Source organism: Corvus moneduloides, chromosome 2, assembly GCF_009650955.1.
Source record: "Corvus moneduloides isolate bCorMon1 chromosome 2, bCorMon1.pri, whole genome shotgun sequence".
Classification (NCBI taxonomy): domain Eukaryota; kingdom Metazoa; phylum Chordata; class Aves; order Passeriformes; family Corvidae; genus Corvus; species Corvus moneduloides.
Genome location: NC_045477.1, coordinates 20,062,315 through 20,077,799, shown reverse-complemented (window position 1 = coordinate 20,077,799; position 15,485 = coordinate 20,062,315). Strand labels below are relative to the sequence as shown.

The window sequence follows — 15,485 nt, the reverse complement described above, 5'->3', positions numbered from 1 at the left end:
AGTGAAACTACTCCTAGAACAGTATACCTCTGTCCCTTAATGGCTGGAGATAGAAAAACAGGTCTACAACCACAGCTCACCTTGTTAAGGATCATTTCAGCTGATGACTTGTTCAGATAGCAGGGAAGGTGCTGGTGCTCACTTGTGTTTTCCTTTCATCTGTCCGTTATCCTGGGACTGATGTTCCCAAGTGCCTGCCTCCTGCAGAGCCTTGCCTGTGCAGCCTGGTGCAGGTCACCCTCACCCACAGAAATGACTGAATAAAGGGGTGTGGAGATGTAACTAAGGAAGTGAGGGACAGTAGACCTAATAATGGCTATTTTTCCCATGGGCTTCATGCCCATCAGTCCACTGAAAATGAAGCAGGTAGAAGGTCCTGTGAAAACTTGCCTCTTCCTAGGAGCCTTGCAAACTTCGCAGGTTGGATGCTCTGGTAGCCTGTCAATTTAAGCTGGTTTTGCGGTCTTTTTCTCAGCTGGCCACAATCTTTGATTTATTTATTCATTTATTTTTCCCTCTTCCCTGTCTTCATGACACTTTTGATATGAACTACTTCTTACATTCCTGCGAAACTTAGGTGGAAATTGTCATCCTCTTAACTCGTTGTCTTGCTGTGGGGGGGTACCTGTGAGCATCAGTCACACAAGCTTCATTTTCCTTTGCTGTAAAGAAAAGCCTGTCACACAGCTCTAAGGAAGGTTATCGTACTAGTTCAGGGTTTTTTAGGCCCACAGAAGCAACCTATGATAAACTACTTTGTTCTCTGAAGTGTAACTAAATAACAATTTCTGTTTGTAGCTATTGCATCCATCCTGAAAAATGAAGAAGTGATTTCATCCTGGTGTGAAATCCAGGACAAAACCAGATTATTTTACTGCATGGCCTATAAGCAGATCTCTTCAGAAAAGCCCTTAGTTGATTTAATTCCTTTGGTTGTTCTGGAAGACAAGTCATAGGAAGGATGGTCTTCTGCATCACAGCTTTGGAAAACCAACTCAAAGTAATCATCCTGCCAAATGCTGCCTGCCTGGCCTTTGCCCATCATGAGAACTTTGTGCTGCACCTGCCCTACAGGAGAAAACTGGTTTCAATAAGTCTCTTTTCCTTTGATTGTCCTTCTTACTTAGATTGCACAGCTGTTTAAGAGAGAGATTACCATGTACTCTGGATCTTTGGAGTGCCTAATATTGTGAGCTGCAGGGGAGGCATGGAGGCAACTATGAAATATTACGTTATTAGTGGTGTGCAAAGATTGTTTGGAAAAAATACTACTGACAGTTCTGAAAGCTGAAGAATTTACCTTTATGATGAAAATGAAAAATAGGTAAAAGCTTGCTTGTACTTAGAACAAGAAAATAATGTTTTGTTAGCTAGAATATAATTTAAAATATGTTATGGAGATTTACATTTTTCTAAAGAAAGAGCTGCCAAATCAAATTAGTTTTGAATTCAGGAAAACTCTGGTTGAGGGATTCAGACAAGCCATATGGTACTGTCTTGCAAACACCAAGGCAAGGGAAAGTATTGTGTGGGCTTTTATCACATTTTAGTCATTTTGAGAAGAAAATATGTTTTAATATTTTTATGCATACAATTTATATTGCAATTTAATGAGAAAGAAATGACATGTACCTAAGATAAATCTAGATAATGAAAACCTACTCAGATGCATTCAGCTTGATTTAAGGTGACTTGTTTTGATTTTAGAGCACTTAATATATTGAGGGTTTTTTTTTTTTTAATGGCTATGATGGATATTTATCTTATGTTGGACTCATTTCAATACTGTAGCAGCCAATTTCAGGTACTTGTATGGATTGTCTAGAGAGGAAAAATAATTCTTGCAGCAGCTGTTGGTGCACAGAAGGCAGGTTCAGGTGTGAAGCTACTCCTAGGGACTTTTTGATATCTCCTCCTCAAAGCAGAGGCGTGGTGCTTAGTAAACAGTACTTCAGGATAATGCCAAGGGTATAAAATGAACCACTTAAAACTCTGCAGCCTGGTGCTCTGTCACCCAGTTCAAAGCTGCCTTGTGCCAACTGTCTGTCACTGCTTCTCCCCATCCCAGCTCTGCCACAGCTGGCAGCCCTCCACACCATGGTGTTCAAGGCACTGTATGTCTGGGGACATTTTCTGTGCTGTTTTAGAGCAAGGACAAAAGCAGTTATGTCCAGGAGTATGTGCTTTGAGATTCACTGGTGTGTACAGGAATCTGTAAATGAACAGTTTAAGTTTTCTTACTTCTTTTTAACAGGTACTTTTTGAGCCCTGCTCCCAAAGGTCCAGGCTCACAGCCCCTCAGTGCAGAAGCTGTGGGTCCCTGTTGAAAGGTGCCCATGCTGCTTTCCAGAAGGGGGGATGACTGGGGATCAGCTGGTGAGCAACTGGTGCACTGCAGCCCTGCTCTGAGGGCTCTACACCCAACACCTGTATAAGGGCTCAGAAAGCCAGCCTTTCACTCACTCTTCTTGGCCCCATTCCTGTAACTGTTCAAAGCCAGCCTAGACAGGGCTTCGGGCAACCTGGTCTGGGGAAACGTGACCCTGCCCATGGCATGGGGGTTGCAACTAGGAGATCTTGAAGGTCCCTTCCATCCCAAACCATTCTGAGATTCTGTGGGTTGGTTTAGGCTGTGAACATCTGTTTTTCAGTGTGAATTTGCATATCAAAGGCATTTATGAAAAAGAAAAACATAAAAAGAAAAGTTAAACAAATCAGCCTAAAAAGCTGATTTGTACCTGTGAGAGGCTAAAGGCAGCTACTCTTTTGCTGGGGGCTGGCATGGGTTGCTCTAGGGTTTTGATTTGTATGTGGTGGGGCTGGTTTGGGATAGGTGTTTGTTTGTTTTTCACAAGCCAATTAAGACCAACCTGAAATACCATCGATTCCCACCGTGCACGCATAGCTCATACCACATGTGCCATGGCATTCCTCCCTTTGGTCAGACAAGCTGACACTGACATTTCTGCAAAGACCCTCACCTGTTACAAAAGGCAACTTCTAAAGAATGAAACTTCACAAAGTCACTTTTATCTTCACTGTGTGACACTTGTTTCCCATTAATTTAGAGAAAAAAGGCTTGTTGTCAGTATTGGGGCATTAAAAACATACATCATTCCGTGAGCTGTTCAGAGATGGTCAAAGCTCACATAAATAATTCTCTAGCCTTGATATTTTAGGAAGGACACCAGATGGTGCTCCAGAAAGAGGGGGGAAAAAAAAAGGATTCCAGAACTATTAATTAATTTTCAGGTTGTCTTTAGAATCATTATATATAGCAGCATTTTTTAAAAATATTTGTGCTAATTAGTGCATGTTTTTACAGAAGGTGGGAATGATTAAAAGTGTTCTTCATCCTCACAAAAGATAGAACAAGTTTTTTTGGGGGGGTCAGATTCTTTGAGCCTATGAGCCATCTTGGCACCCCTCCAAATGGTCAGAGGCGGCTTGGAATAGCTGTAGGATTGTTTCTGCCTTTCAGAAGTGTTTTCTGCCAGGTACCCAGCACGGTTATATTCCTCTTGGTACAGAGCAGTGATTTGGGAGGGCTGCAGGTAATGGGTGCTCTAGGAGTCCCCTCGGGCATGATGGCTTTAGAGCCACAGCACAGCAGGACAGCTTGCAGCTGCCTGACTCAGAGAGGCTTTCAGCTTAGCAAGAGCTGAGGTAGTCCCACGCAGACCCCATGTGAATGCGGGTTCTCTGCAGAAAGCACAAGAGTGCTCTTAGCAGAGAAGTAAGGTACCTCTCACTTCTCAGTACTGCAGTATAAAGGTGCACATGAAGGCTCTGCTCTTCAGGAGGGGAGCTGCTTCAGCCAAGAAATGCTGTGCTTTGCCCACAAATGGGCTACATAGCAAACACCTTGTCTTCAATGGCTGCAAAATGGTCATTCTCTGAGTACATAATTAGTGTCAGAAGATGGATAACTAGCACTGTACCGGTAAAAGCTCCTGCCACAAATCAAAATAACAGCTCAGGAGACCTGTCCTCTATGTTCCTGCTCAGGGGCAAGTGGTGATATGGGCAGCAGCAGCAGCAGTACCTAGACAGCGAAATTGGTAATTATGGCCCAAATGTGTAGGTCAAAACATGATGTTCAAATGTACTTAAAAGTGCATTAATAAAGTTGGGCGTTAACGCGGTTTACAGGAGCATGATGCACTGCAGCAGCTGTCATGCTGACTAAAACACGGCTGCCTTCTCTGCTGAGTTTCTGACAGGTGTATAGAGGAAGCAGTGACTTTCACACCAAGATTGGTGTTTACAGAGAGTTTCAATGACAACATAAGTGCAGCTACTCTGCACTGGAAGCTGTGCATCTAAGGTGGGCTACTCTGAAGGAATTGCTGTTTACTTGGCCATTCAGATCAAAATCTGAAATTTCAAGCACCAGAGCCTGTGCAGCTGCTATCATTTCTGATACTGCTGTTCAGGACTGTGTTGACGTGAGCTGTGTGTAAAAAACACATTCCCTAAAGCCAGCACAGTGTATCACCCAGACAGTCAAAGTTTCTCTCTTCCTGCAAAACACGTAGCAGGTTTTATTGGTGACATAGGCACAAACCTGGAGTTGCGACGTTCCATTGAGCTGGGGTTATGCTCTGGAAGTAGGAGTGGCTCCATAGGGGTCCTAAAGTGCTCTGCATAAGGTTGGTCTGGGCTGGATCCCTGAGCAATCATTTGGTTGTCTCTCCATATCCTCTTACACATGGGGTCCTGGAGTTTCAGGATGCTACCACAAGATTTATAATAATAGGGAGTGAAGCCTAGTCAACATAACTGTTTTCTAGTAGTTATGCTGATATTTCGTGTCTTCATCCTCATGCTGTTGCACTGTTTGTTCTTGATGACAAATACGTGCGTAAATATTTGAAAGATTAAACTTCTTATGGCTTCCATTCTCACACACTGACAGTAACTCTGTTTTTGGGCCCACATACAGGCCTTGCAATGTAACCTGCTGCTTTTAAACTTTTTAGCAGCATTGTATTTGCAGAAAGTAGTGCCTACATTTTAAAATTCTAGAAAGTAACTCCTGTATTAATTTAAAGCATTAGTAGGAATCATGCTTTGCATTTTCTAACCTTTCATGGCAGCTGAGACTTACAGCAATTTGTTCAGTAACTGGACAGTACCTATATGTTCCAATGTTATATTATATTGGAAAATCACTGTAAGCTGTGACTGCATCCACCATCAATATAGATTTGAACTGCTGTTATGTGCTCCTTTCCAGCATTGTTTTATATATGCAGCATTATTTTAAACAGTGGTTTGTTTTTTGATTTTTTTTTTGTTTGTTTGTTTGGGTTTTTTTTATTTGGCTGGTTTTTTGGGGTTTCTTTTGTAAAAAAAAAAAATTCATGAAAAGCAGGAAAGTAATAGCACAACAGATGTCAGTTTGTATATGCAGGTAGAAATGTAAATACACATGAGGTGGAAGCAGAACGTGATACTTGGCAGCATTTCCTACCCTCACATGTCAGTAATATCCCCAAGTAGACATGATGGGCACTGAAGTCACACCAGCCTTACATATCTCCTTATCCATATGTCTATGTTTCACTGTTGAATAAGAGTCTGTGTAACCTTTGTTTTTATATATTTGGGTTTATATATTGCTTGCAATCTTTGCTCTTGACACACCTGTGAGTTTTCAGCATACTGGTTAAGAAAGGCAGGTAAAGACAAACTTGCAGAAATGAAGGTGGTCTTGATTTCTCCCGTTAGTGAAAGTGCACATCTGCTTCAGCTCATCCTCCTAAGGCAGGAGACTGTTGCCAGTACCAAGGCTGCCTACAGGCATCTGTGAAATTTAAAAAACTCCATCTGTGAGGAGCCCATTAAATCTAAAGAGTGCCACAGAGGAGATATCAGTCACGTATTTTAGCATAAATCATAAGGATTTTGTAGCATTATACTTTCAAGGAGCTTTTCCCCTTCCACACTTGTGTTGTTGTGCTATCAGTGAAATGATAGGTCCTGTTTTCAGGTAACAAAGACCTGTTGATGATTTGGCAAGGCTAAGTTCATCTCATCTGCATTGCTCTGTCTTCTCCCTTATCAGTAGGGAAAGCAGCTGGAAAAAAGACAGAGCAGCCAAAGCCTGTTGTCAGCTGCAGGGTGTCTGTCCAACAGGCTCTGTTCAAAGCCTGTACAGCTTTTTACACCCACTCAGTGTCATGGAAGGATAAATCTGCCCTTCATCTGTGCTCTCTAAAGTTGTATCTTCTGTAAGGCCTTGGCCTTTTTTTGTTTGTGTGGCTGGGTTTTTTTGTTTTGAGATGATGAGCACATGGTTTTCACCACAAGTTAATGAAGCTCATTCACTGAAAATAATATTCTGTACACATTATACAAATTACAGTCACAGGTTATTATTTTCTCCATCATGAAGGCTAGCTGATTTGTTTGTGACTAACTGCTAAAACCAGCAAGCAGCAGGTCTGGTAAGTGTGACTGCAGTAAGGCAAGTGTGGCAGGACATTGTTAATTAGCTGTGGACCCCATAGCCTTGATGAAAGGCAGGTAGGACAAACATTCTTCTGTGATACACAGTATTGGATGTGCAATTTTGGGTGCCTGTCTTGGCAGAGTGTCAGTGCCTTGTGCCCTTCTGCAAGTCACCTATCAGACTTACATTCACCAAATATTTTATTTCTTAGTTATTGGGGTGTATGGTATTATTATAGGATTACAATTGAATCTTTTGCAAGTGTTTCAGAGCACTGATAAAGAGAACCAAGAAATGATGGCTTCTCCCCACAGGGTCATCTCTGCTTGCTGGAACCCCTGTTTGCTGCAGAGGTGATTATGGATAGCAGATAGTGAGCCTGTGGCAGAAGCTGAGGAGCTGAGCCTTAGGACAGTTTTGTATGAGTAAACAAAGGCCTAGGTGGATGTGCAGATAATGGACGGGGGTACGTTTGCAGATCTGCAGCAGTCAGTAGTAGAGATCTGGCCGTTTTCTGTGTTTTAGGATTCCTTGACAGAGCAAATCATGATTTGAAGTAGAGGAGCAACAGGCATGATTTAAAAAACTGCATTGCTGGAACCTGTCAGGCACTAATTTTCAACTTCGAAAGATCCTAGACAGATGGAAGGCAAGTGCCTGTTCCTTCTGACTGTGGGCAGAAAGGACACAACTCAAAGGAGGAAAGTGGTTAGAAGAGGAGGAAAGTTGTTTGCTGTTGAGCTTTCTTTGCATAGGAGGACTCTGGTGGCATTCATTTAACTACATCACTTTTTCTAATTTTTTGTCTTACTTGCCTTTTTTTCCCTAATTCCTGATTTTTTTCCACTGCATTTATTTACTTTTAACTAGAGTGATCAGTGGTATTTTTCTCCCCTCATGCTTTGCAATATTATTTGCTTTATGGTGCTTCAGTTTTGCTCCTGAGACTCCTTCAAGCTTAAATAAGTATACAAAATATATACATGTTTTGGAAAGTTCGTATTTTTTAAAATATAAATAGTTACTAAGCTTTCACTTAGCAAGAAATTTAGTATCTTTTTTTACATTTACTTTATAGCAGGAGATATGGGTAATTCCTATTTATTGCTGTACTTGCCAAACCTTAGGTATGTTATCCATGCAATTTTTGCTAAATGAAAGTGAAAAAAGGCTCAGGGAACAAGTCAGGAAAAGCAAGTAGCTTTAGTGCCAATGTTGGCTCTGGCAGTGTGGCCATGGAGCCCCTCCATGTGTTTGACTGGGAGTAGGAGGATTCAGCATCAGACTTTCCTCTATGATGCTGTAGTCTTTGTGTGTGTTCTTGCATCTCGCCAAGGCCGGGGTGAAGAAAATACTGCTTATTGGCTGCTTTTCAAAAGCTAGGGCTAGAACTATTTTTCCCTTGTTTTGATGCAAGAGTTGAAGCATGGATCAATAAGGCATCTGTTTCTTAGATAGTGCCTAACTCCCGAAACAACTGTAATTGGAAGGTCAATCTGTTCCTTCTCCTCTTACCTGCTTATGGAGCCTCACAGACTAGAACCTAAAATAAGGTACTTACAGGGGGTACTTGAATGTAGACAAGCTGCCATGTGCTTTACTGGCATGTGTAGGCCATAATGTGTGTGAAAGAAAACTTTTTTTTTTTTTTTGGACAGTTGGAGAGGAGCACCCTGGGTCAGGGACTGAAGGGCACTTCTCTTTTTGGTTAGCTGATGGTCAGAGTGAAGCCTTAACTTGGCTCTGTGATTGCGTCTTCCCAGAAACAGCAGCTGACCAAGTGGGTTGCAGTGACCTCCCCCTTGCTGTCTTGCAGTTTCTTCTCACTGGTTTGATCCTTCACAGGCTGGTGGGAAAAGGTTAATGGTGTGGTAGGAAGGGAGCCCAAGTGTCTCACCCTATGAGGAACAGTACATTTGCTTCCAGGTGCCCCTGGAAAGAGCCAAGAGGTTTGGACCCCCTTTGGCATCTCCCCTCTGGTGCCTCCATCACCTTTTCCCAGGCTTCTCGCTGCAGTGAAGCAGCAGCACATGCAGGGTGAAGGGTAAATGTGGCAAAAGTTCAGCCTCCTTTATCAGAAGATCTTGTCTTCTCCTTTGGTGCACTGCCAGTTGGACACTGACTTAAAATCTGGGATAAAAGGGGGCAGCATGTTCTTACTTAGAGCACCAAATCAAAGCCTCTCATAATTTTGGTATGAAAAATGTGTGCTGTTTAGCCTTTTATTCAGCATTTTTGTATAAATAATGTGGGTTTTCTATACTACTAACCTGTGAGATATATTGCTCTGTACTGTCAATATCAAGCTAGGAAGAAACAAGAGGGAAAACATCTTTTTTTTAGTATGCTGTCTATTGACTTTTTTTAGTTGGAAAAAAGGGATTCATAGAAGACTACAATGGGGATTTTTAGATAATTGTTTTTGAGCTGCAGGTTTTATTGGACTTAGGAGAAACTTTTAAGTCCCTTTAAGTTATTGGCTACACACCAGTCTTGCTGACTAGCATAATGAGAATATAAAAAACAATTTGAGTAGTTTTAACAAATGGAGAAGGTCTTTAGAAGTGCAAGTGAGAAGCATATCAGAAATATTCTGCAGGAGCAGCCAGGGGCTAACCTCAGAAACAGTGAGAAGTTTCACTAAGCCACAAAGGCTTTGTTGATTCCATTTTTCCTAATTAGGTATACCCTTTAAAGTAAAAATTCTTTGCAGTATTGACTCAGAAACTGTTTTCTGAGTCATATTTCTTGACTCTTCTCATCTCTTGGCAGATAGCTTGTGTCATCAGACTTTAGTAAGCTATAACTCACTTCCCTGGCAGATGTGCCTGACCACTTGTAAAAAATCACACCATATGTTGGTAACTATTTTAATAAACTACTCTCAATTTCTAGTATGTTAAAAAAAAAAATCATAGTTCCTTTAGGCATGGCTACATCTTGAACAGAAGTATTTATAAGAAGATTCATTAGCCATTTTTTCTCTTCCTCTGAATTATGGAAGCTATCCTAAGAAATGTGTAAAAAATGGTATGAAAATAAATTATTAACCCTGGTCTTTCAGCTGCAGCATCAGTTGTGGGAAAGAACTTTTTTTCCCACTGTATGGTGCTCATAAAAGTCATAGCTGGGTTTTCTGATGCTGATCACAATTTGCCAATGTTGGACGTGTCTTCTGATGTGGTTCCACCTGGATCTTGTGGAAAGGTTGTCTTTACTAGCCTTATACTAACTCAAGCATTTTTAAGCAGGTAGTTGTGTGTTCTTTAAGTCCAATTTGTAAGTATTTGCTTGGAATTACACTGCATTTTTTTCTATTTACAGCAACACTGCCATATATGTAACTTCTTTTAAACCTCTAAGATTTACTCAAAGGACTTGAAAATTTAAATCTGCAAATATGACTAGTTTTGGATTAGCACTGAATCCAGAAACAGAGTTAAATAATTCTGAGCCAAAAGCAAGGACTTCTATAAAATAGTGTGATTAGAAGGCCACTGAAATCACAGTGATGTCTTGGAGTGGTGGTTTGGGAAAAGAAGCTTAGGTCTTTCTCTTTGGAAGGAAAATCTTGCTATAACAAAGCCCATGTGCTACAAAGGCACTGGTGGCTTTCATGGGTTTTCCTTGCAGTTCTTTAGCAGATTTTGGAGCCTTCCTGATTTTAAAGGGAGTAGATTAAAAAGTGGAGCTTTTCTGGTCCCATTTGAGAGCTGTTGGACTTAGCAGTTCCCTTTGTTTTCATGGAGCTGGGCACTGGAGCAAGGCTGAGGTGGTAAGGTAGGAAGGTTGATGTGCTGACACAAGTAGTTCATTTTGCAGTAGCATTTTGCATCAGTTACTGAGCTTTGAACTGCTCATTTAGTCTCAGGCTTTGCAGAGGGTAGTGCTAGGAGCAGCTCTTTTATGTCATTTGAAAGCTTTGCTGACTTGGAAGCAGTATCTGTTTTACTTTAAATGACAACGATAATGCATTTAATGATGGCCATTCAAGTTTTAAAGGAGTATGACTACGTGCAAATTTCTTTTGCATACCTATCAAAAGTTCTAGAAACTTTTGATGATTATGATCTGGAAAATGTCATGGTTATTGCTTTATATGTAATATTTGAAGCTACTAAGCTGACAAAAGATTATTAGTCATCATTATTTAGATGCGTTCTTGGTGTTTGGGTACATTCAAAATGAAAAGCTTTTTTTCTGTATGTTCTCCAGCGCAGTGCTTTAGCAATGATGATGATAGAAGATGTTCAGAGAAATGCTCGGTGTGAACCTCCCTAGGGTAAAGCTTGCAATGATGATAATCCTTGTAAACTACGCACTGTGGTATCCACTACAAAACCATCTGCTCTCGAAAGGACATAACTTCCTAAAACCTCTGCCTTGCAAAGAAACTTCCCTCAATCTTCCCAAAAGCTTCTGCTAAAGTAGTTCCAAATCAGGCTACATGCAAATCATACTGAAAAAGAGCATAGAGATAGGAAAGCTGTTTTCTGGCTTGGGAAGTGGGAAAAATAGTCACCAAAATACTGAAACAGCTGGATATTTTGAGACCTTGGAACAGAAGTAGCCCTCAGTGAAGTTAACAGCAGTTGAGTAGTCTGGTGTTTGAACAGGCACACAGCACTCAGAGCTCTATTTGGTCACCTTGTAGGACTTTGAAAACTGTGGTTAAAGTGATCCATGGGATTTTGGACCTAAACTCAGAGGCTCAGCCTGGAGCTCACACTTGGGGCTACATAGCTGAACCGTAAAGCCGAACTGTATGCATTTGTAGGAAAACTGTTCATCCCTGCCATTCAAGACTGGCTGAACTATCGAGGAAAGAGCCAGTGAGAAACATGCAATGGACTCAGTCCTCTTGAAGGAGTGGGCTGAGGATTTCTTTATTGATTTAGGTGATAGAGCCCATGTAGCTTTGGTCAGATGGGACAAATTATCTCAGCTAGTTTCTAATTATAGCTCATTTCTTTATACTGATAAGGAAAACACTTGTTTTATATGGTATTAGAGAGGGATAATTGTTCATATTCATAAGAAAGACGATTTCTGAAGGGCTGACATGTTTCCTTCAGGATTTTTTCGTAATTCATGAAAAAAAACTGTGTTTTAAACACACTTAATGCTTGTGTAGGGTAATGATAGCTGAATTCTGCTGGAATTTAATGCCTACTCTGGTGTTTTCAATATCTCTTTAGCTTTAAATACCCTGCCTGTTTGCTGATGTGTACTGTCCTTAACGTTGTTGGGTGCCAATCTCCTTTTCTCTAGCCTGTTTGAGTACTTGCCAAAATCAGTGTTAAGTACCTAAGTGCTCCTGTTTGTGTGGGTTTGGCTACTTGTGTCATTGGAATTAAGTAAGTGTTTATCTGACAAGCTTGTCAAAGGCAACTCAACATCTTCCAGAGTCACAACCATATTTTTACCTGGATCTTCTCCCCTTCCTTCCCTCCCCTCTCCCCCTGCAAAAACAAACAAACAAACAAAAAAAAAACCCAAAAAAGCAAATGAAAACTGTCCCAAATGTGCAAGTTACTTCACATCTTCAAAGAGCTCAAGTTAGCAGTATGCATTCTGAAGGGTAATTTCTGTCTGTTCCATCAGTGCTTATAAGATGATAAAGAATTTTTTTCCTTTAAAATTGCCTGGGCTCTAATATTATTCAGGGTTGAAACTAATTGAAGGTATACCATGATAAAGTATGAGAAATCCTTCAGAAAGTTCTGCTGTGTTGCTTTAAAAGTGTTTGGTGCATCAAATACTGATGTGTATGTTTATCTACAATTAGTTTCCCTCTTGGATACTCTTGATGATTCTTTGTAACTAATAGTCCTTTTGATGACCTAGTCACTCATGTGTGGATTTGTTTCACTATTTAAACAGGTAGAGATAAGAAACAATATACTGTTTATATAACCTGTATCAGATAACATATCAACAAACACATGCGCCTTTGTTTTTAATCATATTTGTGCAGTGAAGATAATCAGTGTTTGAATTTTCTTGGAAGTGTTTGCCCTGCTTCCCTATTTTCATGCCCAGCATATGAATGATCATACCCACCTAGCTGAAATAGGGGGTGTCCCATGTGTGAGTTTTGATAACATGACCCTTTTTTTGCCTGCTTTTACCAGTCTTTTGACATCTGATGTGTGTCTTGTGTTTTCTGTGCTATGTCAGAAAATTAATGAACACTGTGTGAGCTGTGCATAGGACTGCCTGTTGTAGCTCATGTGAAGAGTAGTTGTTTTCAGTAGAACAAGCTGGATCATGAGGATGAGCTTGTTGAGAAAACAGCAGCTGAACCTCTGTTGTAGAGATGTGCAGACTCAAGGCTGGGTGGCGTTTGGCTCCCTGGCTGTTGTGGCTAAGCAAAAAAGGGTTATTTAAAGGCCCATTATATCCATACAGGTTTTGTCTCGGTTTTCAGCTGATTTTATCAGACACAGGTGGCAAAATAAAAGGTCCATGACGTATTTGCTGTATACAGTCTTCACTCACTGTTGTGAAAATCTTGAAAGCCTACTAAATGGCTTACTGAAAAAGTGACCTTTTGCCAGCCAATGAGAAGAGAGAGAGAAGGAATATTTAAAAGTTTATCCCTACCTGAGAAGTCCATGCAGCATGGAAAGCAGCTCTGGAGAGAAGATCCTTTGGTAGACACAGAGTTGGACATGATTGATGTACCCATGCACAAAGATGGCTAATGAGATTCTGAGCTGCACTAGGGAAAGTACTGCCAGCAGGCTGTGGGAGGGGATCCTTCCCCTCTGCTCAGTGCTGGTGAAGCCACACCTGGAGCAGTATGTCCCTTTCTGAGCTCTGCAGTATGAGAGACATGGGCATACTGGAGAGAGTCCAGGGAAGGGCCACTGGAGCACCTCCTCTGTAGGAAAAAGCTGAGAGAGCTGTTCAGCCTGGAGAGGGGAGGGCTCAGGAGGAATCTCATCGCTGTGTACAAATACCTGAAAGGGAGGCTACAAAGAAAATATAGACAGGATCTTCTCAGTGATGCCCAGCGACAAGGCAAGATGCAGTGGGCACAATCTGAAGCCCAGGATGTAACTCTGAACATCAGGAAACACTTTCTTCCTGTGAGGGTGACTGAGCACTGGCACAGGTTTCCCAGGGAGGCTGTGGTGTCTTCTTCCTTGGAGATGTGCAGAAGCCATCTGGATGGAGTCCTGGACAACCATAGGTCAGGGCTGTAGATTGCCCTGCTTGAGTAGAGTGGTTGGACCAGTTGCCTTCAAAAGTCCCTTCCAACCTCAGTCAGTCTGTGATTTTGTAAGCTCTCTTAATTTTTTCTCCAAATAGTGCTTTTAATTAAATGAAAAATATTTTTTTGTGTTAAAACCTGCTTTAAGGCATCAACAGTTGGGACAGTAAACACCTGCTGTCAAATCTTGTCACATCCAAAGTAGGAGAGTTTTTTCTAATACGTTTAGTATTGTACCAAGCTGTCATTCATATACTGCTTTGTCTTAAAAAAACCCCCAAAATTACTTTTAATAAAAGCATGTTCAATGAGGAGCAATTAAGCTGGTCAAGGATATAGAGAGCAAGTCGTGTGATGAGTGGCTGAGGGAGCTGAGCTGTTCAGTGTGGAAACTAGGCTTATCACTCTCTGCAGCTACCTAAAAGGAGATTGTAGTGACATGGGTGCGCACAAGAAATGGCCTGAAGTTGCAGCAGGGGACATTTAGATGGGCTGTTACGAAAAATATCTTTACCGAAAGGACTGTCATGCCCTGTAACAGGATGCCCAGGAAAGTGGTTGAGTCACCATCCCTGGAGGTCTTTAAAAGACTTAGGGACATACTTGAGTGGTGGACTTGGCAGCATTAGATTTACAGTTGGACTCAATGATCTAAAGGGACTTTTCCAACTTAAATGGTTCTGTGACTCTAAAAGGTGCCTTCCCAATCTTAAGAACATGTAATGGTTTTGTGAAACACTGATGTTTCCTAAAATAAATCATTTAGGCCAGTACCAGCAATTTAGGCTGGTACCTAAGTGGGAGCCTGGTAGGACCTATGTTTATGCCTGTATAGCTGAAATCCTTTTACGAAGTGGAGGGCAGAAAGAAAAGTAGCAAACAACGTAATATTTACTTCATGAGGCAAAGCTTTATAACCTCCCAGATTCTATTTAGTACAGGCTAGTTGGGGCTACTTGGAGAAAAGATGGGACGGCTAATGCCTCAAGTAAAGATTTGGAGTGCTAATCCTAATGTGGAGTTTCCAAAGTAGTTAACTACAGTTTCTGAGGTAGGTGCTAAATAGGCATAATAGCTCTTGAGTTTGGACACTGCCACTGAAGAAGCTGCTAATTGACCTCCCCTGCTTGACGCTGCTGATTGCTGCAAAGAACCGTAGCAGCCAACGTGTCCTGCTGTTCTTTAGTAATGAGACTTTGCTCCTTGGGTCCAGAAAGTGTAATAAAAAGCAGCATTGCTGAACCCGCCTGGGCAGAAGCATCAGCAGTAAAAAATGAAGTGCAAAGGAGAATATAGGACATCTTTGTAGATGTAAAACGTGATTTAAATCAGTGGATACCAATGTACTGAGGGAGGTTTGGTTCCCCAGATTTCCACTGCACTGGAAGTAAGCCCTGCTGTGCAGACCAGTGCAGATGAGTCTTGGGCAGTACCTGTGCTAGCCAGTTTTCAAATACAGGTTCATAGTCTCACATGGAGCTTGCATCTAGAGGGTGTTTGAACAGCCCTTGTTCTGTTTTACATTTGTCCCAAAAATGCTATTGGTAAGCACCTAGAAGATGAGTTTGTGGCAAGAAGTTGTTTCAGTATTGCAAACGGAAGGTAGAGGTAGAAAACATGGCTGCTTTCCACACACTTTCTACAGCTTTTGTTATTTCCTTGGAGAAATATCAGCTTCCTAATTTTTTTTTTTTTTAGCTTACCTTCTATCCATTCCTCCTACATGATCCTGTTGATTTAAAAATAATAATTGGTCTAAAGTATGACTTGCCTTGTACTTTTGGTGAGGATCTAAAATAACAACAGCAC

The 15,485-nt window shown here is 41.3% G+C and overlaps 1 protein-coding gene across 2 annotated transcripts in view; it reads left to right on the top strand.

Moving 5' to 3' along the window:
* Positions 1–15,485, top strand: part of ALCAM (activated leukocyte cell adhesion molecule) — a 118,480-nt gene that overhangs the window by 63,622 nt on the left and 39,373 nt on the right. The gene's annotated exons all lie outside the window — the stretch shown is intronic.